The following is a 22,656-nucleotide window of genomic DNA, read 5'->3' as shown; positions in this document are numbered from 1 at the left end:
CATAAAGTTTATTCTCTCTTAGAACTTGAAATATTACCTGGAGCTGTCGCTTGTGTTCATCTAATTAATTAGAGTAGATGATGATATCATCAAAGAACACTCCAGTAAATGTTCGGTGAGGACTGAATAGCTTCTCCATCAAGCGGTTGAATGTGGTTGGTGCAATGGTCAAGCCAAAAGGCATGACAATGTATTCATAAAGACCAAACGTAGTGCGAAATGCGGTCTTTACAATGTCTTGATCAACTATCCTTATTTGATGATAGCCACTTTTTAGTTCAATCCTACTGAAGTAGGTGGACTCTTGTAGCTTATCAAATAGGTCTTCTACCCGTGGAACGGGAAACCTATGTTTGATAGTGATCCTATTTAGTGCTCTATAGTCGACACACATACGATATGTGATGTCTTTCTTTTGCACTAGTATCACAGGAGAACAAAATGGAGATGAGCTAGGCCTAACCATGCACTTACCGCATAATCTCCTCTTGTTGAGCTTGAGAAACTCTATAAGGAGGTTTGTTAGGTGGTGAACTTCTTGGAAGAAGTTCAATTGCATGGTCATCATTACCTCGTTTAGGAGGTAGCTCACAAGGGATGTCGTCAATAAAGACATCCTGAAACCCCTTGAGAAAATTGGATAACTCTAATTCCTTTTGATTTTGTATATTTTCTTTTGCTAAAACATTAGGTTCATTTTGATAATCTTTAACAAAAATCATGTACACGGAAATAGAGCTCTTTATTGACTTGTTGAAAGCTGCTGTATGTACAATGGGTATAGTGTTACCCATTTCCTTAGCATCTATATACATGTCTTTTTCCCTGAACTTAAAGGAGATTCTCCTTTCAGGGAATTCAACATTGGCAGCCATGTGATCAAACAATGGTTCCCCTAGGATTACATCCTCATGCTTGAGAGGAGAGATAAAGAAGTCCTCTTTGTCCACATAGCTTTGGACATGGAGCCTCAATTTCCCGATTAAGGGAGTGACTGAAGCTTCTTGCCCCTTGAAAGCACTCTCTGCGGGTAGGAAATCTCCCATCTCGTAGGCTTGTATGCCTAGCTTTGTGGCCAACTCTATAGATATAAAATTGTGAGTAGTACTGGGGTCAAAGAGAATAAAAGCATCATGTTCTCTTACCTTTCCCCAAGCATGGCATAGAGGAGATCCTTTGTGGTGCATTTCCTCCTCTTGGATTTCGACCAAGGTAACTCTAGGAGTTTCATGGCGGTTGTTCTTTTGGGGACAAGCACGGTACGCATGCCCTTGCTCGCTGCACTTGAAACAACAGTTATCCTTGCGATAACACTCAAGCTCTTCAAGAGAGAGTTTGTTTTTGCCTTTATAAACTCCCTTCTCTTTAGCTTTGTTGGAGTTGCCCTTAGGAGACTTTTGGACGTTGTCCTTCCCCTTAGGCTCATTGGAACCCTTATTTTTCGTGGGCTTAGAATTTCTTTTAGCCCCCGTTTGGAAATTGATTCGAGAGGCCACCATAGTATGGTGTATAACCGCCAATATGGTGCGTGGCCTTTGGGAGTTGACATACTCATTTCTTCAGTTAAGCCCGCACAAAATTGTTGCTTTTGCTCTCCTAAATCCAACTTTTTTAAGACAGTGGCTTTGAGTTGTAGGTCCCAAAACTTGTCTACATATTTGTGGATGGATTCATAGGGAGTGAGCTTCAAGCTTCTCCATTCGGTGAGTACTTTGTCTTTGGCATCGGTGGCCAAAAACTGCTTCATAATGGAAGCTCTTAAAGCTTTCCATGTTCGTGGAGTTTCAGTGTTGGCCCGTAGGCTAGACCACCATTGCCAGGTGAACTTTTGAAAGTGCATAGCTACATGGCGTAGCTTGAGGACTCCATGAAGCCCTCATCTTCAAACGCCGCATTGAATTATTGGATAAAGGCCAAGACTTTGTCCGTAGCACCAAAGGTGCCATTGTAGGTAAGGAAAAATATGCTCTTCCCTCCCTCTTTGAACTTCTTGAGCTTGGACGACCTCTTCCATGCGGCATAGGATTTCCTATGGCCTCTTCTTCTTGATGGTTCAAAGGTTGCACCATCACTTTCTTCAGAAGATGAATAATTTGAGGAAGATGGAGAAGAGGGTGACCTCTTTCTCGTCTTTTTCTTTCCTTTCATCTTCGTTGTCTTGACCATCACTTTCATAAGAGGAAGAAAATGAAGAAGATGGAGAAGAGGGTGTCCTCTTTCTCACCTTTTTCTTCTCTTTCTTTTTGTCATCCCTCTTTGAAGTATGGTGTGGAGAAGTATGCGATGGTCTTCTCCGTTTTGGAGGTGATGGAGAGCATTTAGCCCGCCGTCTTTGTGGAGCCATCTCCGCCGAGGTGGCGGGAGACTCACTTCTTTCTCGTTCCTTTGGTGCAAGCTCTTGAATTCTCCTTTGAGAAGGAGATGCGTCATCAAGGAGCAAATTTCTGAGCCCTTCATAGGGATCCTCTTCATCATCGCGAATCGGAGAGAGACCTCTTTTGGAAGTCTCACAAGGAGGCTTCCTAGGTGTTCTCTCGTCATGGTGGGGAGCTTGAAGAATCCCATGAGCATGAAGTTGCTGCTGCACTTCACTTTGGAGGGATGGATGGCCCATAGCTTGTTGATGAAGCCTAGAAACAAGATAGTTAACAAGCATCGGGGCATCATTAGTAGCTTGCTCATTAGCAAAATCAAAGTTATCAACATTAATTTCACTCTCTTTACCATTGTCAGCCATTCTAACAACTTTTAGGGGTAAACTTTTTAGGTGTACTTTGGCACTTCAAGCCCTAGTTGCTACTCCTCTTTACCCCTTTAGAAAAAGCACTCAAGCTACTGTACCCGTGGCTCGAATACCATTAATTGCAAGGAATAGAAGAGAGGGTTGTTCAACACCAAAACAACACCGGCTCTTGTCAAGCTTCTAATAGCTTAATCATGGTTAAGCCGTAGGCAAGCCCCGTGGGACTCCACTATTAAGACCATAGCTCTCGACGGTGATGCCCCGTTAATTGCACAAAGGTAGGCGCACTGCAAGTCTGAAAAATCCCTATTCTACTTACTCACATGCAATTAATAATACCAACCATTTATAGCTAGCTTGAGGACCTCCCTTCTTGAGCAAGAAAAGAGAAACCTTGTGCTCTGATACCAATGTAACATTTAACGGCCTAGTAACTTGTGTGTAGCAGAAAATAGCATGAACATAGTGAGAATTTCATTAGAATAGATTCCTAATGAGATTAATGAGAGTGCTTGGGTGGAGAAAGCAACAAAAATCATAACACCTAGTTAGATAGCATGAACAATACTTCAAAAGAGAGAGAAATTAAGCAATTGACAACAGTTGAGGACCGGATTTACATGGAGCCGGTCCCCCCTCCAAAAGGCTTTGTATTATGGTTTCTCCCATCAAGAAAGACATTTACAATACAATTCTTTGTGTTCCTTCAATAATAGCTAGTGCAATGAAGATGGAAACTTCATACACTAAGCAAAACACAACACATCATCAATTCCCTTACGGTCTCAGACCCAAGACCTCACACACCTTCGAAGATGGTGAGAGCTAGCGGGATATGAGAGGAAGAAGGAGTCTTTTTACGAGAAAGATGTACATTTCCTCACATAATCACTCATGTTAGCATAGCTTAGCTTAGTAATAAGCATGGTAGAGGAGATGAGCATGCATTGAAGCTTGGTTCTTGGTTGGATTTGCATCACAAAGCCAAGAGTTGTTGGTGTAGGCCTCCCTTCTCACAAGCTTGGAGTAGGTGGTAAGCTTGAGAAGGACAGAGAGTCTTCTTTACTTCACACATGAAATTGTGTGCGTGTGTGTGATAATGCCTTGCGAAAATCAGCCCCCTCTCTCTCTTGGTCGACCCCCCTTTCAATTTGCTCTTGCTACAATCCTATTGGACCTCCCTACCTTAGCCAATGGGAATTAAGAAGTATAAGTGATAGCCTTCTGACATGTGTCCCCCTTTCCCCTTTTGTGAGAGCTTTAGGTAATTATTTAATTCAATTAAACTCTCATTGGACCCCTTTGGAATAGGAATCAGGCAAGCCATTGGGCTGCTGAATGCTCATTGGTCCCCTTGGGAGACTGTCCAACAGTCTTCTAGAGAGCTTAATTCTTATTGGTTCTTTTATTAAGTGTTTTTAAATTAATTAAACTAGGTTTACTCTAGCCTAATTCTCATTGTTCCACCTCCAAGGCCATCCAATAGGAATTGGGTACACCTTGTGGGCATCTGGGCTAGGGAGCTGACATGTGTCCCTCATTCCCTTTGTGTAAAGGGAGCTTGTGTGTGTGTGTGTGTGTGTGTGTGTGTGTGTGTGTGTGAGTTTCTCTCTCATCCCCTACTTGCAAGGCTCGCCCCTTCCTATGTAGGGATTGATAAAGACATTTTGTGACACACACTAAGCATCCAATTTCCCTAGTGTTTGGTGTTTGGACACAACCTTGAATTTTTGAACCTTAGCATTTTGGAAGTCTTAATGGGTTGAACCTTAGGGTCTTTTAAGACCATCATTGCACATTTCTCTTTTGCAGATGGCCCCCCCTTTGGATCCCTATTTTCCCTCCTTTGGATCCCTACTGTGTCCGGTCTGCTAGCTTAACCAATACTCGACAGTAATGCCCCGTTATCTGCACAAAGGCGGGTGCACCGCAAGGCTGAAAAATCCCTATTCTACTTACTCAATTGAAATTAATAATACCAACCATTTATAGTTAGCTTTAGGATCTCCCTTCTTGAGCAAGAAAAGAGAAACCTTGTGCTCTGATACCAATGTAACATTCAATGGCCTAGAAGCTTGTGTGTAGAGTAAAATAGCATAAACATAGTGATCATTTCATTAAATAAGATTCCTTATGAGCATATCAAGAGTGCTTGGATAGAGAGAGCAACAAAAAGCATAAAATCTAGTTAGATAGGCATGAATAATACTTCAAAAGAGAGAAAAATTAAGCTATTGACAATAGTTGAGGACCGGAATTTACATGGAGCCGGTCCCCCCTCCAAAAGGCTTTGTATTATAGGTTTCCCCTATCAAGGGAGACATTTTACAATACAATCCTTTGTGTTCCTTCAATAACCAGCTTGTGCAATGAAGATGGAAGCTTCAAGCACTAAGAAAACACTTATAAAACACAACATCAATTACCTCACGGTCTCAGACCCAAGACCTCACACACCTTCGAAGATGGTGAGAGCTAGCGGGGTATGAGAGTAGATTGAGATGAAGGAGTATTCTTACGAGAAAGAAGTATATCTCCTCACATAATCACTCATAAAAGCTTAGCATAGCTTAATTAGCATGGTAGAGGAGATGAGAGGCATGCATTGAAGCTTGGCTCTTGGTTGGATTTGCATCACAAAGCCAAGAGTTGTTGGTGTAGGCCTCCCTTCTCACAAGCTTGGAGTAGGTGATGAGCTTTCCATTAAAGCTTGAGAGAGAGAGAGAGAGAGAGAGAGAGAGAGAGATTCTTCTTGCTTCACACATCAGAATCTGTGAGTGTGTGTGTGTGTGTGTGTGTGTGTGTGTGTGTGACAATGCCTTCACAAATCAACCCCCTCTCTCATGTTGGTTGACCCCTCTTGATAAATCCTCTTGCTGGCTTCCCATTGGACCTTGCAAAGCTTATCCAATCATAATTCAGAAGCATAAGTGATAGCCTTGTGACATGTGTCTCACTTTCCCCTTTTGTGAGATCTTTAGGTAATTAAATAGTGCAACTAAACTCTCATTGGACCCCTTTGTCTTCTGGCCAATAGGAAGCAGGCAAGCCATTGGGCTGCTGAATGCTCATTGGACCCCTTGGGAGACTGTCCAATACTCTTATAGAGAGCTTAATTTCTAGTGGTTCTTTTATCAAGTGTTTTTAAATGAATTAAACTAAAAGTACTCTAGCCTAATTCTCATTGGTCCACCTTTATGGCCATCCAATAGGATTTGAATGCATCTTTAGGGAAACTGGGCTAGGGAGCTAATGTGTGTCCCTTATTCCCTTTGTGTAAAGGGCTTGCGAGAGAGAGAGAGAGAGAGAGAGAGAGAGAGAGAGAGAGAGAGAGAGAGAGAGAGTGTTTCTCTCTCATCCCCTACTTATAGGGCTCACCCCCTCCTATGTAGGAATCTTAAAGACTTTTGTGTACACTCTCAAAGCATCCAATTTCACTAAGCTTTGAATTTTGGAACCTTAGCATTTTGGAAGTCTGAATGGGTTGAACCCTAAGGTCTTTGGAGCCCATGTTGCGCATTGCTCTTTTGCAGATGCCCCCCCCATTTGGATCCCTATTTTCCCTCCTTTGGATCCCTATTGTGGCCGGTCTGCCAGCTTAACCAATGTTCTAGCTTTTTCTCCCCTGGTACTTCCCCATATTAAATGATCAGTTTAACATGAGAAAATCATTTAGGAGACTTAGATATTAGTTATTATGACATTCTCTAGTGCTAGGACCACAACCCCCACATGCGAGAATAACTTCTGTGAATCAAGTGGGTTGTGAGTCATCTATTGCTTGTTTGGAAGGCTGTGAGGAAGATATAGACCCTAATATTTCCTATGGGATTGATGCACTTGAAGAAAGTCCACAATACTACATGGAGGACTATTTGGGACAATTCAAACATGTCTATCAAGTACCTGATCTTGCGGCAAGAGGCCAAAATATCAATTTCACTGCCAAGAGACCACCTCTTCAATGCTACGAGTGTGGTGGTACACATCGTGTAGCCGAGTGTCCCATTAGATTACAAAAGAATGCCACACTAATGAAAACCATTCAAGCGAGCACATCTACAATGCAGATACTCATGTGTAATCCATGTGGCATAGATCATTTAATTGCCCAATTTCCTAATAATCCAAATACGCCAAAAATCACGCCATTGAACTTAATTGAGGTTACTAAGGAGCCGTCACAAAGTACGCATGTGGTACCAGTAAATGTACTCACACAATCGATGTTCCAAAACCAAAATTATATTCTTGAAGAAAGAGACATAGCATCAATTTCCTAATCTCAGAAGAAGTAGAAAACACGAAGGAAGAGATCACAAAAAGCAGCAAAGTCAGACCAAATTCAAAGACCCCAACATAGGGACTTGTGAAGACCCCGTATATACGAACGATGCTGAAGAGGATTTTGATTCGTGAAACCGTGGAGACTAAAACGACCATTAGAAAAGAAACAAACAACGAAGATCGTCATGAGCTACAATGGCCAGGACTTAAGAAAAAAGATAGAAGCTTACCCAAACCCTACAAAGAGATGGAGCAAGTCAAGCAATTAATGTGTCATAATAATGAATATCTAATTCTCCTAAATGATTCTCTCATGTTAAACTGGTCATTCAATATGGGGAAGTTCCAGGGGGAAAAAAGCTACAGTCTTAATAGTGGAGTCCTATGGGGATTGCCTACATCTTGCCTACAACTTAACCACTATTGAGCTATTAGAAGCTTGACAGGAGCCGATGTTATTTTGGTGTTGAAAGACCCTCTCTTCTATTCCTTGCAATTAATGATATTCGAGCCACTGGTACAGGAGCTTGAATGCTTTTCTAAAGTGGTAAAGAGGAGTAGCAACTAAGGCTTGAAGTGCCAAAGTACACCTACAAAATTTTACACCTAAAAGTTGTTAGAATGGTTGACAATAGTAAAGAGAGTGAAATTAATGTTGATAGCTTTGATTTTGCTAATGAGCAGGCTACTAATGATGCCCCTACGCTTGTTAACTACCTTGTTTCTAGGCTTCAACAAGCCATGGGAAATCCATCCCTCCAAAGTGAAGGGCAATGGTAGCTACGTGCTCATGGGATTCTCCAAGATCCCCACCATGAAGAGAGAGTACCTAGGAAGCCTCCTTGTGAGACTTCCAAAAGAGGACTCTCTCTGATTTGGGAAGAAGAAGAGGATCCGTATGAAGGGCTCAAAACTTACTACTTGACGACGCATCTCCTTCCCAGAGGAGAACTCAAGATCCCCCACCAAAAGAACGAGAAATAAGTGAGTCTCCTGCCACCTTGGCGGAGATGGCTCCATGAAGACGGCTGGAAAAACTCTCTCCATCACCTCCTAAACGGAGAAGACCATCGCACACCTCTCCACACCATAATTCAAAGAGTGATGACAGAAAACAAGAGAAGAAAAAGGTGAGAAAGAGGTCACCCTCTTCTCCATCTTCTTCATCCTCTTCCTCTTATGAAGAAAGTGATGGTGCAGAGAAGGAGGAACAATGCAAGAAAAAGGCGAGAAATAGGTCACCCTCTTCTCCATCTTCCTCAAATTCTTCATCTTATGAAGAAAGTGATGGTGCAACTTTCAAACCATAAAAAAGAAGAGGCCATAGGAAATCCTATGGCACGTGGAAGAGATTGTCCAAGCTCAAGAAGTTCAAAGAGGGAGGAAAGAGCATCTCTTTCCTTACCTACGATGGCACCTTTGGTGCTACGGACAAAGTCTTGGCTTTTATCCAACAGTTTGATGCGGCATGGAGATGAGGGATTCATGAATCCTCTAAGTTACGCCATGTAGCTATTCATTTTCAAAAGTCCACCAAGCAATGGTGGTCTAGCCTACGGGCAAACAGTGACGCTCCACAAACATGGAAATCTTTAAGAGTTTCCATCATGAAGCAGTTTTTGGCCATCGATGACAAAAAGACAAAGTACTCACCAAATGGTGAAGCTTGAAGCTCTCTGCCTACGAATCCATTCACAATTACTTACATCTCAAAGCCACCATCTTCAAAAAGATGGATTTTGGAGAGCAAAAACAACAATTTTGTGCGGGCTTAACAGAAGAAATGCCAGAGTATGTTAACTCCCAAAGGCCACGCACCATATCTGTGGTCATACACCATACTATGGTGGCTTCACGAATCAATTTCCAAACAGGGGCTAAGAGAAATTCTAAGCCTATGCAAAACAAGGGTTCTAATGAGCCTAAGGGGAAGGAAAATCTCCAAAAATCTCCTAAGAGCATTTTCAATAATAACAAAGCTAAGGAGAAGGGAGTTTACAAAGGCAAAAACAAACTCTCTCCTGAAGAGCTTGAGCATTATCGCAAGGATAACCATTGTTTCAAATGCGGCGAGCAAGGGCATGCATACCGCACTTGTCCCCAAAAGAACACCCGCCATGAACCTCCTAGAGCTACCTTGGTTAAAATCCAAGAAGAGGAATCTCACCACAAAGGATCTCCTCTATGCCATGCTTGGGGAAAGGTAAGAGAACATGATGCTTTTATTCTCTTTGACCCTGGTTCTACTCACAATTTCATATCCACAGAGTTGGCCACCAAGGTAGGCAAAGCCTATGAGATAGGAGATGTCCTACCCGCACATGGTGCTTTCAAGGGGCAAGAAGCTTCAGCCACTCCCTTAATTGGTAAATTGAGGCTCCATGTCCAACGCTATGTGGACAAAGAGGACTTATTTATCTCTCCTTTCAAGCACCGGGATGTAATCCTAGGGGCACCATGGTTTGTTTGCATGGCTGCCAATGTTAAATTCCCTGAAAGGAAAATCTACTTTAGGTTCAGGGAAAAAGATAGTGTACATAGATGCTAAGGAGATGGGTAACACCATACCCATTGTACATACGCAAGCTTTCAATAAGTCAATAAAGAGCTCTATTTTCATGTACATGATTTTGGTTAAAGATTCTCAAAATGAACCTAATGCTTTAGCAAAAGAAAATAGAAAAAATCACAAAGAACTAGAGCTATCCAATTTTCTCAAGGGATTTCAAGATGTTTTCATTAACGACATCCCTTGTGACCTAAACGAGGCAATGATGACCATGCAATTGAACTTGTTCTAGGAAGTTCACCGCCTAATAAACCTCCTTATAGAGTTTCTCAAGCTCAACAAGATAAGATTATGCGGCAAGTGCATGAGTTAGTTGAGAAGGGCATGGTTAGGCCTAGCTCATCTCCATTTTGTTCACCTGTGCTATTAGTGCAAAAGAAAGACGGCACACATCGTATGTGTGTCGACTATAGAGCACTAAATAGGATCGCTATCAAAAATAGGTTTCCCATTCCACGGGTAGAAGACCTATTTGATAAGCTACAAGCGTCGACCTACTTTAGTAGAATTGACCTAAAAAGTGGCTACCATCAAATAACGATAGTTGATCAAGACATTGTAAAGACCGCATTTCGTACTACATTTGGTCTTTATAAATACATTTTCATGCCTTCTGGCTTGACCAGTGCACCAGCCACATTCAACTTCTTGATGGAGAAGCTATTCAGGCCTCACCAAACCTTTACTGGAGTGTTCTTTGATGATATCATCATCTACTCTAATTCACTAGACGAACACAAGCAACACCTCTAGGTAACATTTCAAGTTCTACGAGAGAATTATGTTAATCGAAAGAAAAGTGAGTTTTTCTTACAAGAGATTCTGTATTTAGGTCACATTATCTCTCAAGATGGCATCCAAATGGATCCATCAAAGTTAGAGGTAATAAAAGGATGGCCTACTCCAAGAAATCTTCATGAACTAAGAAGTTTTATAGGTATGTGTGCATACTATAGATGCTTCATAGAAAAGTTCTCACTAATAGCAGGACCATTACATGAACTAACAAAGAAAAACGATAGGTATGCATGGTCTACCAAGGAGAACAATGCTTTTGAAAAGCTTATCTCTCAACCTACGCATACATTGCCGGATCTCTCCGAGCCATTTGAGGTCCAATGTGACGCTTGTGGTGATTGCCTAGGGGCTGTTTTTCTCCAAGAAGGGCATTCCATAGCCTATTAAAGTCGAAGGCTCGACCCTATTGAGCAAGATTTTAAGGCATATATGAAAAGGAACCCCTCGCAGTTCTACATGCCTTAGACTCGTGGAAGCACTATTTATTGGGGACTCCTTTCATTCTGCGGACGGATCACGAAAGCCTTAAGTACTTCATGATGCACACCAAGCTCTCCGACAAACAAATGAGGTGGGAAAATTTTCTTTCGCAATTTCATTTTCACATTGCTCACATTGCTGGCAAGCATAATCAAGTAGCCAATGCACTCTCAAGACGACCGAGAGTAAATGTGGTTTCCATAGCAACTCACAATGATCTATCTTCTATGATAGATGAGTAAGCTATTGATCCTGATTTTAGAGATGTGATTTCAGCCCCTTGCAGTAGGGAAGAAAGAGGAACCACTTACTTTACAAGATGGTTATCTTCTCTATGGCAATAGAATATGCGTTATTAACTCACTATGAGAAAGTAATGTATGAATCTCATGCTCCTCCTTAGGCGGGGAATAGAGGGATTCAGTCTACCCTAAAAGGGATTGAAACATATTTCTATTGGCCTACCATGAAAGCAAACATACAAGAGTATGTTTCTAAATGTGTGGTATGCCAAAAGACGAAGTTTGCTAGAGGGAAGCAACCTGAATTGCTTCAACCTTTCCCAATCCCTAATTCACCATGGGAGAGCATATCCATGAATTTCATCTTTGGATTGCCTAAGTCTATCCATGGGAATACGAGAATATGGATGATAGTAGACAGGTTCAGTAAGGAAGCTCATTTTATACCTGTCAAAAAAACTATCAAAACCCATCAAATGGCAACCCTCTTCATATCACAAATCTTCAAGTGCCATGGCTTGCCAATGTCCATAGTGTCGGATAGAGATCCTAGAATGATCAGTAATTTCTGGAAGGGTCTCTTTGAGAATTTAGGGACAAGGCTAAACTTCTCTTCGGCCTATTATCCGCAAACGGATGGCCAAAGTGAAATAGCTAACCTAACAATTATTGATCTACTAAAAGCCTACGTAACGGAAGTAGATCAAAGGTCCCAATGGGAGAAGTACTTACCCTTAGTGGAGTATGCTTACAATAATACTGTACATACCTCCACGATAAAAGCACCTTCTAAGGTAATTGAGGGAAGATCTAAAAGTCCCCTTCTACTTAAGGTACATGGGAAGATCTTCGTTGCAGATGAGTATAGACGAGACCTACAAGAATCTTTTCAAAAGATTAAGGATGCTATCTCTATCTCACAACAAAGGCAAAAGGCTACTGTTGATAAGCACATAAGAGCCCAATCCTTTAAAGAAAATGGTTGGGTCTTACTTAAATTTTCCAAGACTCGATTAAGGCACACGACGGGCAAGAATCCTACGGGACACCAAAAGTACTATGCTAAGCTAGCAAAAAGGTACTATGGTCCCTTCCAGATTCTTAGACCAATCAATGAGATGGCCTATCAACTCAAGTTTCCCAATCATTGGCTCATACACAATGCTTTCCATGTGAGCCTACTAAAGCCTTACAAAGGAGAGCCACCTCAAGAACCAACTATTGAAGACCCATCGGAGATCGAGGACCAAGAAGAGGTGCTGCAGCCCGAGTCCATTCTCCAACGTGAAGACAAGGTATTAAGAGGCGGTAAGATTATCCATCGATGTAATGGAAATGGCCTATGAACTTTGAGAGTAGCGGAATTAGGAAATTAGAAGGAGTACTTTCGTGAGATTACTTTTGTGATCATAGTGGGTGAACTTCATTGATGGTAGCAACATAAACATGGTACTTAGTTAACTTGGCATAAAAAATACTTTTGCAAGAGAGAGAGTTTAGAGACCATGACAATAGTTGAGGACCGGATTCATACGGAGCCGATCCCCGCTCCAATAGGAATTTGTATTATAGTTTCTCCCATCAAGAGAGACTTGGTACAATACAATCTTTGTGTTCCTTGTGACCTAGGTCATGGAATGAAGATGGAAAGCTTCATGCATCACAATCATAACATAAACTTTGTAGAAAGCATTAACTATCCCAAGCCTCAGTCCCAAAGCCTCAAACACCTTTGAAGGTGGAGAGAGCTAGTGAGGAATGAGGGTAGGGAAGAGGAAGAAGAAACATTCCGTAGGAGAACGAAATAGTTCCTCACTTACCATCACTCTTCTTGCTAGCATACATAATAGCATAGTAATGAAGATGGAGAAGGTGGAAAGCTTAAGCATTGAAGCATGGCTCTTGGTTGGATTTGCATTCCATAGCCAAGAGTGTTGGTGTAGGATCTCACTTCTCACATGCTTGGAGAAGGAGGTGGAGTTCCTCTACTTTCACCAAGAGAGAATGAATCCACAAAATGAGTGTGTGTGTGTGGTGTATACCCCCCCAACACCCCCCTTGCTTGCTTGGGGCGAGCTCTAGACTTTTTACATGCTTCAAGCTCACTAGACCCCTCTCCCCCTAGCCAATCACATGCAGCATGCATTCAAGTACATGGGTAGTCTTTAGACAAGTGTCCTCCTTACCCCTTAGAGAGAGAGAGCTTGAAAATATCTAATGTTTATTGGATGGAACTAGAAGCTCATTGGAACCCTCTTTAGCCCAACCAATAGCATTCAAGCACACCATGTGGCTAAGCATAGGGAGAGTCTGACATGTATCCCATGCACCCGTTGAGAAAAGGGGTGCCCTTTGGGTGAGTGGGAGGTTAAGTCAAAGATTCCTCTAACTTTGGGACTTTACCTCTCCTTTGTAGGGTCTCTTTTTGACTCAAGCACCTTATTCCCCATGCATGGGAAGCTTCTCAAGCACCTCCCTTATTAAGTATGACAAGCACCTCAAGTACCTTAGTCATCAAGCATGACAAGCACCTCAAGCACCTTAATCTCAACAAACACGACAAGCACCTCAAGCTTAGGTCGGGTTCCCACCTCAAGCTCAACCCTAGCTTGCCTAAGGTCAAAGGAATTTTAACACTAACTATTGGAGGTCTTTAATGAAGCTAACCCTAAGGTCTTTTAAGCTTCATTAGATGCGCATTGCTCTTTGATAGACTACCTCCTTTTGGACCCGTATTGAGATGTAACCATCTCATCTTGGTCCCCTGCTGAGATAAGTCTAGAAGCACTTGTTGCACATTGCTCTTTGGTAGACCATCTCCTTTTGGATCCGTATTGAGATGCAACCATCTCTCCTCTTGGTCCCCTGCTGAGATAGGTCTAGAAGCACATGTTTCAATTCTTACTCTTGTTCCCATTTATTCTCCCACATTAAATGATCAGTTTAATATGAAAAAAACATTTGGGTAAGCTAGATATTAGATTTTATGACATTACCTCTCTCTTGAAATCATAGTCATGCTCGACTATGAGGTAGAGAAGATAAAGCCTAGTCATTAGCCTCATGTTTCTTAGCGGGTAGAGGATCCCTTTTTACCCTACGACATCATTCCAACATGGATGACTAATCCGTTTGGTGCTTGGGAGACATAGCTACTGCAAGCATGTTTGCTCTTTAGTCCATTTCATCCTCCCAAGTAGAGTGACAAATTCTACATGGTGTTTGAGAGACGTCGTCATCATAAACATGATTCTTAGTATGCATACTATTTAAATTTGTGCACAATAAAAAGAGATCTAGTCTTATAAGACAAAAACATTGTTCATTTAAAATGCATTTTCATATGCTTATTTTAAGGCATCATTGTAAGCATTGACAAGGTTCATATTATCCTTAAGTTAGGTTCTTTACATCCATCTAGCATCTTTAAAAGAATAATTCTTAAACTTAATAAGATATCATCAGATAATCTTATTGTTTGTTAATACCTTGTCTTCATGTCATAGGATGGACTCAGATTGAAGTAGTTGATCTCCGAGGTCTGCAACTATTGCTTCTTTTGATGGCGCTCCTTTGTAAGGATTATATAGATTCTCATGGAAAACATTGTGCATGAGCCAATGGTTGGGCAAAGTCAATTGATAAGCCATCTCATTAACTGGCTTAAGAATTTTAAGAACCATAGTGTCTTTTTTCTAGTTTAGCATCATACTCTTGGTGGTCCATAGGAATCTTTCCCGTAGTATGCCTTAGACGAGCCTTGAGAAACTTTAGCGCAAGACCCAATCATTTTACCTAAAGGCTAAGACTCTTCTGTGCTTTTTAGCAGCAACCCTTTTTGCCTTTGCTTTGAGATGGATATAACCTTATCTTTGGAAAAGATTCTTGTGAGTCTTGTCTATATTCATCAGCAGTGAAGATCTTCCCATGTACTTTTGGATCTTCCCTCTTTAACCTCAAAGGGTGATTTCCCATAGAAGTATGTACAATGTCATTGTACGTATACTCTATATAAGAGGTAGGTACTTCTATCCTTGAGAATGTTGATCTACTTCCATCACATAGGCTTTTAGTAGATTCAAGAATCATTAGATTAGTTATTTCACTTTGGTCGTCCGTTTGTGGATGATAGATCGAAAGAGAAATTTAATCTATTTCTTAGATTCCAAAAGAGACCCTTCTAGAAATTACTGTGTTCATTCTAGGATCTTTGTCCGACACTATGGATGTTGGAAATTGATGATGCTTGAAAATTGAGATCTGAAGAGGGTTGCCATTTAATGTGCCTTATTAGTCTTTTTGGCAGGCATAGGGTGTGTTTTCTTGTTAAGCCCGTTGACTGACACAATCCAAGTTGCTTCCCTTGATCAAATTTCAACTTTTGGTATACCACGCATTTTGAAACATATTCTTGTATGTTTACTTTTCATGGTAGACCAACAAAAATACATTTCTACTCCTCGAAGAGTAGACTATGGAATCCCTCTTTGCCCCGCATAAGGAGAAGTATGGGATTCATACATGAATTTCTTATTGTATGGGTGATTAACACATAGCCTATTGCCGTTTGGGATATAACCATCCTTCAAGGTGAATGGGTCTTTTTTCTTCCCTATTGCAAAGGCTGTAATTACGTACTTAAAGTCTCGATCAGTAGCATACTCATCTATCATAAAAGATAGATCATTGCGAGTTGCTATAGAAACCACATTACCCTTGGTCGTTGTGAAAGTGCATTGACCACTTGATTGTGCTTGCCAACAATGTGAGAAATATGAAATTTGAATTGCAAAAGGAAATTTACCCACCTCATTTGTTTTTCAGAGAGCTTGGTTTGCATCATGAAGTTCTTGAGGCTTTGTGATCCATTCGTAGGATGAATGGAGTCCCCAAGAGACACGTGTTTAGGGCATATAGAATAGCTAGTAGCTCTTTTTCGTATTTGCCCAATACTCACTTATCGAAGTTGAGTCTTTGACTCTCATATGCTATGGCATGCCCTTCTTGAAGAAAAATAGCTCCAAGGTAATTACCACAAGCATCACATTGGACCTCAAATGCCTTTGAGAGATCTAGTAGTGTGAGCACATGTTGAGAGATAAGAGTCTCCTTAACACTAGAATGGTAACCTAACAGGACATAAAAGTGTCCTTTCAGGGTTTTGGGAAAAAATTCCAAAACCATAGTAGATCCACTCATTTTGAAAAATCCTTTCATGAGCTTATAGTTCAATAACTACTACATATGGAAAAAATGAGAAACTTGTAATTTTTCTCATCCCTTGGGCACTACAAGCCTCCAAAGTTGATGGACCAGTGCATTTTGCCCAAAACAGCAATTTCTTACGCGGTTGATTGCATATAAATAAGAGTGGAGATTTTTGTAGGACATGAGATAAAATGCCCCGTTAACTTCAATGGGTTGGTGACCAAAACATATGGTTTCTTTTACCTCACTAATTCTTTTTTGGGAAAAAAAAATAGGTACAAAAAATTTGCATTTTTGCCATTCTGCGGACTTGTCATCAAAGTTTCTATAGTCACGCTCAATACAAATACTATATACATGTTTTCTTAGTTCTCTTTGAGCCTCTGGATTCAAAAGGATCCATGGAGCATGTCAAAAGGATAATGGATCTCTTACAATTGGAACCTTGGGGGCAATGATAAAGTGCTAAATACGGCAAACATGAAAAAATTGGGTTTAGCATTATGACCTCTAGAAACCCATAGAAACTACTCAATATCTAGCCAAGTTTGTAGTCTATGATTAGATATGGTTACTACCTACAAAATACACACAATTGGCCTAAGAAACTAGCAATATTGAGAAAGTTATACTTGCTACTCTAAAATGTATCGTATTCTTCAGCAATCAAAAAACTCAACCATGATCATATACTATGCTATATAGCAAATTAGGTCCCCCAAAAATCAAGGAAGATTAGCTTTATGTTACATTACACTTACACAATCAAAATTGAATTTGGATATCAAGAAAGCCACCAAAAAAATCATAAAAGTGCTAATTTTTGGCCAAAAAACAGGATTATGCAATTCTTGTAAATTGGTCATAACTTTCAATTTTAACACTTAGCTCTCCCTACAAGCATCAAAACATGTTGAGAACTATGAAGGCCTAACCTCTAGCCATCTAAACCTCACAAACATGAAGTTTAGAGTGGTATAGTTGCCAAAAATTGAAAAAAAGCCAAAAAGAGGACCCGTTTTTTCACACAATTTAGGTTCAAAAATGTTGTGCAAGAGTAAGGTTAATGGTGAGATCGATACTCAAAAAAAAATGCTAAGTTTTTTTCATAAGGCAACTTTGTGAATATATAGCACCTAGAAATTCATTTTCACACTCTTCAAATAATTCAAGCAAAATGGTCACTTAACAGGACACAAAAGTGTCCAAGGACATAAAAGTGTCATGTTACCATTCTAGTGTTAAGCTTTTTTAAAAGCTTCTTGCACTTTTGCAGCCCATGAATACTTAACATTCTTTTTTGTTAAGTCATGTAATGGGCTTGCTATTAGCGAGAATTTTTTTAATGAAGCATCTATAGTACGCACACATACCTATGAAGCTTCGTACCTCCTGTAGATTCCTTGGATTAGGTCATCCTTCGCGTGCCATCGTTAGAGATAATGTGACCTAAATATTGAATCTCGTGTACGAAAAATTCACTTTTCTTTTGTTTAATGAAAAGCTTATTCTCTCTCACAACTTGAAAGATTACTTGGAGGTGTTGCTTGTACTCCTCAAGAGAATTTGAATGGCCTGAAGATTTTTGTCCATCATGAGTTTGAATGTGTCTGGAAAATTTGTCAGGCCAAAACTTATAACTTATCAAATAGATCTTCTACCTGCGGCGCGTGAAATCTATTTTTGATAGTGATTTTATTTAGTGATCCATAGTCAACACACATGTGATATGTGTCGTCTTTCTTTTGCACTAAAAGTGATGGTGAACAAAATGGATAGGGGCTAGACCTCACTATCCCTTTTTCTACCAATTCATGAACTTGCCTCATGATCTCCTCTTGTTGAGCTTGTGAAACTCGATAAGGAGGCTTGTTAGGCAGTGAGCTTCCTGGTAGGATCTCAATTGCATGGTTATCATCTCTCATTTTAGAGGTATCTCACTAGGGATGTCATCAATGAAAACATCTTGGGATCCATTTAGGAAATTAGAAGACTCTAATTACTCTTGATTCCCTTTATTGCAAGGATATGGTGTTCCCCGACTTATTAGCATATATGTACATGATCTCTTCCCTGTAGGTAAAGTAGATTCTCTTTTCAGGGAACTTCATGTTGGAAGCCATGCGGTTAAACCATGGTGCCCCAACAATAACATTCTCATGTTTGAGAGGGGAGATGAAGAAATCTTTTTTGTCCACATAGATTTGGACATGAGGCCTTAATTTTCCAATTAAGGAAGTAACTGAGACATCTTGTCCCTTGATAGCTCCGTTGGTTTTCAATGCATCTCCCATCTCGTGGGCTTGTATGCCTATCTTAGTGGTCAACTTCATGGATATGAAGTTGTGAGTTGAACCAGGGTCAAAAAAAAAAAAGGCATCATGATCTTCCATCTTCCCCAAGCATAGGAAAAGAGAAATCCTTGGCAATGAGCAACTTCTTTTGGAGCATCAAACATAGAGGCTCTAGGAGTCTCATTGCGGGCAATTCTCTTGGGGCAAGGACGATAACCATGGCCTTGCTCCCCACACGTAAAACATTTATGGTCCTTACGAAAATCTTCTAGATCTTTTGGAGAGAGTTTGTATTTACCTATGTAAACTCCTTCTCCTTGGACCGATTGTTGTTGTTGTTGGAATAGACTTGGTAAGAATTTTGGGCATTGGTTTTTCTCTTGGAATCACTTTTGTCTTTATTTTCCATGGGCTTGACATTCCGTCTAGCCCCTTGTTGGAAATTGATGCATGAAGCAACCATGGTGTGGTGGATTACTTTGGTGATAGAACCAGGCCGTTGAGAGTTGACATACTCGGCCATCTCTTTGGGTAATCATGCACAAAATTGTTGCTTTTGATCGGCGAAGTCTATCTTTTGAAAGACAATAGCCTTGAGATATAAATCCCAAAACTTGTCCACATATTTGTGGATAGACTCATGGGAGAGAAGCCTCAAAATCTGCCATTCGGTGAGCACTTTGTCCTTTGCATCGCTTGCAAGGAATTCCTTCATGATGGAAACTCGTAGTGTTTTCCATGTCTTTGGGGCTTCGCCGTTGCCACGAAGGCTAGCCCACCATTGACGAGCCAATTTTTGGAAGTGCATAGCTACATGGAATAGCTTGGAGGACTCTCTGAAGCCCTCGACTCCAAACGCCACATCAAATTGTAGGATGAAGGCCAATACTTTGTCGGTAGCACCGAATGTGCCATCATAGGTGAGAAAAGAGATACTCTTTCCTCCCTCTTTGAGCTTCTTGAGCTTTTGTGACCTTCACCATGCATGATAAGATTTGCAATGCCCTCCCCTCTTGTATTCTCTAGGAGAATAACTATTGCTTTTGTCGGAAGCAGGGGAAGGTGAAGAAGAAGGAGAAGAGGGTGACCTCTTTCTTGTCCTTTTCTTCCTTTGTTTCCTCTCTTCCCTTTTTGAAGTGATGAGAAGGACTATGGGTGGACCGCTTCCTCTTGGGAGGAATTGGTGATTGTATAGTCCTCCGTCTTTGTGGAGACACATCTTAGGAGGAACTTAGAGAATCCCAAGTACATAAAGTGCATCAACAAGCGGGAAAGAATTTCCATTCCAAGCAGCCAGCACAATCTTTCCAACTCCCTTCATCGAATAAGAGCCATTGTTGGCACAAGTGATTGACATATTCCCATGAGGAACAGACTCGATAATGGTAAACAAGTCACAATGTGAAGTATTGTGCTTTTTAGCACCACTATCAAAGTACCACATATGTGAATTTGCAGCAACTGACATACATGCACAAAAGGATCATAAGTGCACTCTACACTAAATTCACAATCTACATCTACATCTACATCTACATCAACATCACAATTTGGTTTCACAAAATATTCTACAATAGATGCACTTGTAGTGGAACCAACCGCTTTCTTCTTGGCCTCTTTTTCCTTCAATTTATAACACTGCTTAATCAAGTGATCATTAGCCTTGGAATAATGGCAACGCATCTTCATGTTGCCTTTTTCACCAAAATTCCTAGACGAGGTGTTGCCAACAGAAACATTATGAATATATGATTTACTACTGATTGAAGAACCATGAGAAGTGGCTACATTGATGTTACCACCTTTTCTTTGAGTAGCAACAAAAGCCTGTTCAACTATAGGCTATTTAGCCCTATTCTTTCTTGAAACTGACTCTTGAAATAGAAAAATGCATAATGCATCAAACTTGACAGGTTGAGGGTTTCCTTGGGTCATAAGTTTCCAAGTACTAGCAAGTTTGGTAAGAATCTAGCAATGCATCAAGAATAGTATGCACAATTGAATTGTCAAAGATGACTGAGTTGCTCATTTATATCCTTGTTTACTAGCAAGGAAAGACTGCATGATAGTCAATTTGCTATAAATAAAAAGTCAGTGAAAGTTTTAACGAAAAGATATCTTGGTGTAATGAATTATTTCTGAAAGTACGTTAATTAACAAGCCTGAGTTTATATTAAATCATAAATAAAGAACTTTGAAATGCGCATAGAGTGAAATTAGTACTTTGTAGGGTGTTGGACTACAAAAATTTAGCAAAATAAGTGAGTTACGAACACATATTTATAAATTAGCTAAAATGGGCTTGAGAGTAGCAAATGAGAGACAAATTACTGCATTTTTAGGTTAGTTAGGGTGTTGTTGGTTTAACTGAACGTAATTAGAAAGACTTGGAAGGAAGCGCTCACTTTTGACAATCTTGCAGTATTTACTTTGAGAGTGCTTAGTTTGTTTTGAAGTTCGGGTGGTTTAGGAAGCTTTAGTATTGATAGTTTTGCCACAACATGTATGTTCTACTGCAACCCTAGGTCATTTTCAAATTTTCATCTTGGAGGCTTTTGACAATGTCCAATGGTCTTGCCATAGCTCTCACTGGAGTCTTATAGCAATTGATATCATTGATAAAACATGTTTCATATTGGACTCTCTTGAGGATCACCATGGAATGTTTAGGCTGTAAATGTAACTATCCAATACTTTTGATTATTTTGTAACAATGCTTTGGATCTTTCTAAATAGGGATGCCTCAAGGCGGACGATAGAGGATTTCCTCCTATCACAAATCTCATGGATGACATGCAAACCTTAAATATGAAGGTATGGTACTGTTAGCTTGTAAGTAATTTGAGCTTAAAATTGTGTATCTATTTTTCATCTTCTGTTTGTGTTGCCACCATAGCAGGAGGACGCTTTCTCAAGTGGATGGAGAGTGATAAAAAATGCAAATCTAGTGGTTGACTACACCTATTGAAGCCCCAAAAAGACTATTAGGGTAAGCGTTTGATATTATAAATACGGTAAGCTAACATATAATCTTTCTTTGCTAGATCAATAGGAATTGCTACACTGACAACCATGTTTGGTGGGTAAGGGCAAAGTTGATTAGATATATGTTCAATCCCCAAATAGCACTACCCACAACAACCCCCAAGCCCGCTAAGGCCAAAGAAGCCAAAGGAAGAGGCCAGACACCACAGAGGACAAGGAGGATCCACACAAAAGAGCAAAGGGAGAGGTTCTAAAGGAAGAGAATCCAAAGAGGGAAGAGAAGCCAAAGAAGGAAAATAAGCCAGTTGCCCCCAGAAAGAGCTCCAAAAAAGCACAAACACATGCCAAAGAGGAGCAGAAGAAGCAGACATCTGAAGAACCAAAGCCCAAGGAGGAAGATAAACCCAAGGAGGAAGAGAAACAGAGAAACACAACCAAGGAGATAGAGCCTAAGGAGGGCAAGCAGAAAGAAGAAGAGCCCAAAACACTAAGGAAGAGTCGAAGGAAAATAGAGGAAGCTAGCAAAAGAAAGAGTCCTAGGACTCCCACAACCCAAAAAGTGTTTTGTGAAGCAGAATTTTGTAAATAGCAAAGCAGTACGTATTCTACTTGACATATTGTCTACATACTATCTACTTGAGAACATTATATATTACCTACTTGATAACATTAAGAGAAAATTACATACTCTCTACTTGAGAGAATTTTGTAAAGAAAAAATGTTACAAATTCTCTCCTTGAGAGCATGGTGTAAATTTTACAACTTTCACTGGCTCCATTTCTTGTGTAGCTCCCAATATAGTCTTTCAATTTTTCTTGTAATTGTGGCAACCTTTCATTTGTCTTTGCATGTTTTTCATAGTTCAATTGTGTTGACATCAACATGTTAAGGCCCAGTCCATAATACATACCATCCTCAAACCCTACCCCATAAGGGCCTAGGAAATCTGCCAACCATGGTGGGAATTCTTTCAAGTGGAGATAGTGAAAATTTTCTCAGGGTCTTTCTTCTCTTCCACCTCTTCCTTCTCTTCCTTCTCATATTCATGG

General features: G+C 40.4%; 1 pseudogene; it reads left to right on the top strand.

The window, feature by feature from the left end:
* Positions 1-21,533: 21,533 nt before the first annotated feature.
* LOC147428074 (uncharacterized) lies at positions 21,534-22,359 on the top strand (annotated as a pseudogene).
* Positions 22,360-22,656: the final 297 nt, after the last annotated feature.

The sequence above is a fragment of the Adiantum capillus-veneris genome, chromosome 23 (genome assembly GCF_014529385.1).
Source record: "Adiantum capillus-veneris isolate H3 chromosome 23, ASM1452938v2, whole genome shotgun sequence".
In the NCBI taxonomy this organism is placed as follows: domain Eukaryota; kingdom Viridiplantae; phylum Streptophyta; class Polypodiopsida; order Polypodiales; family Pteridaceae; genus Adiantum; species Adiantum capillus-veneris.
Note: the sequence above shows the minus strand (reverse complement) of the source record. Positions and strands in the feature narration are given on the sequence as shown.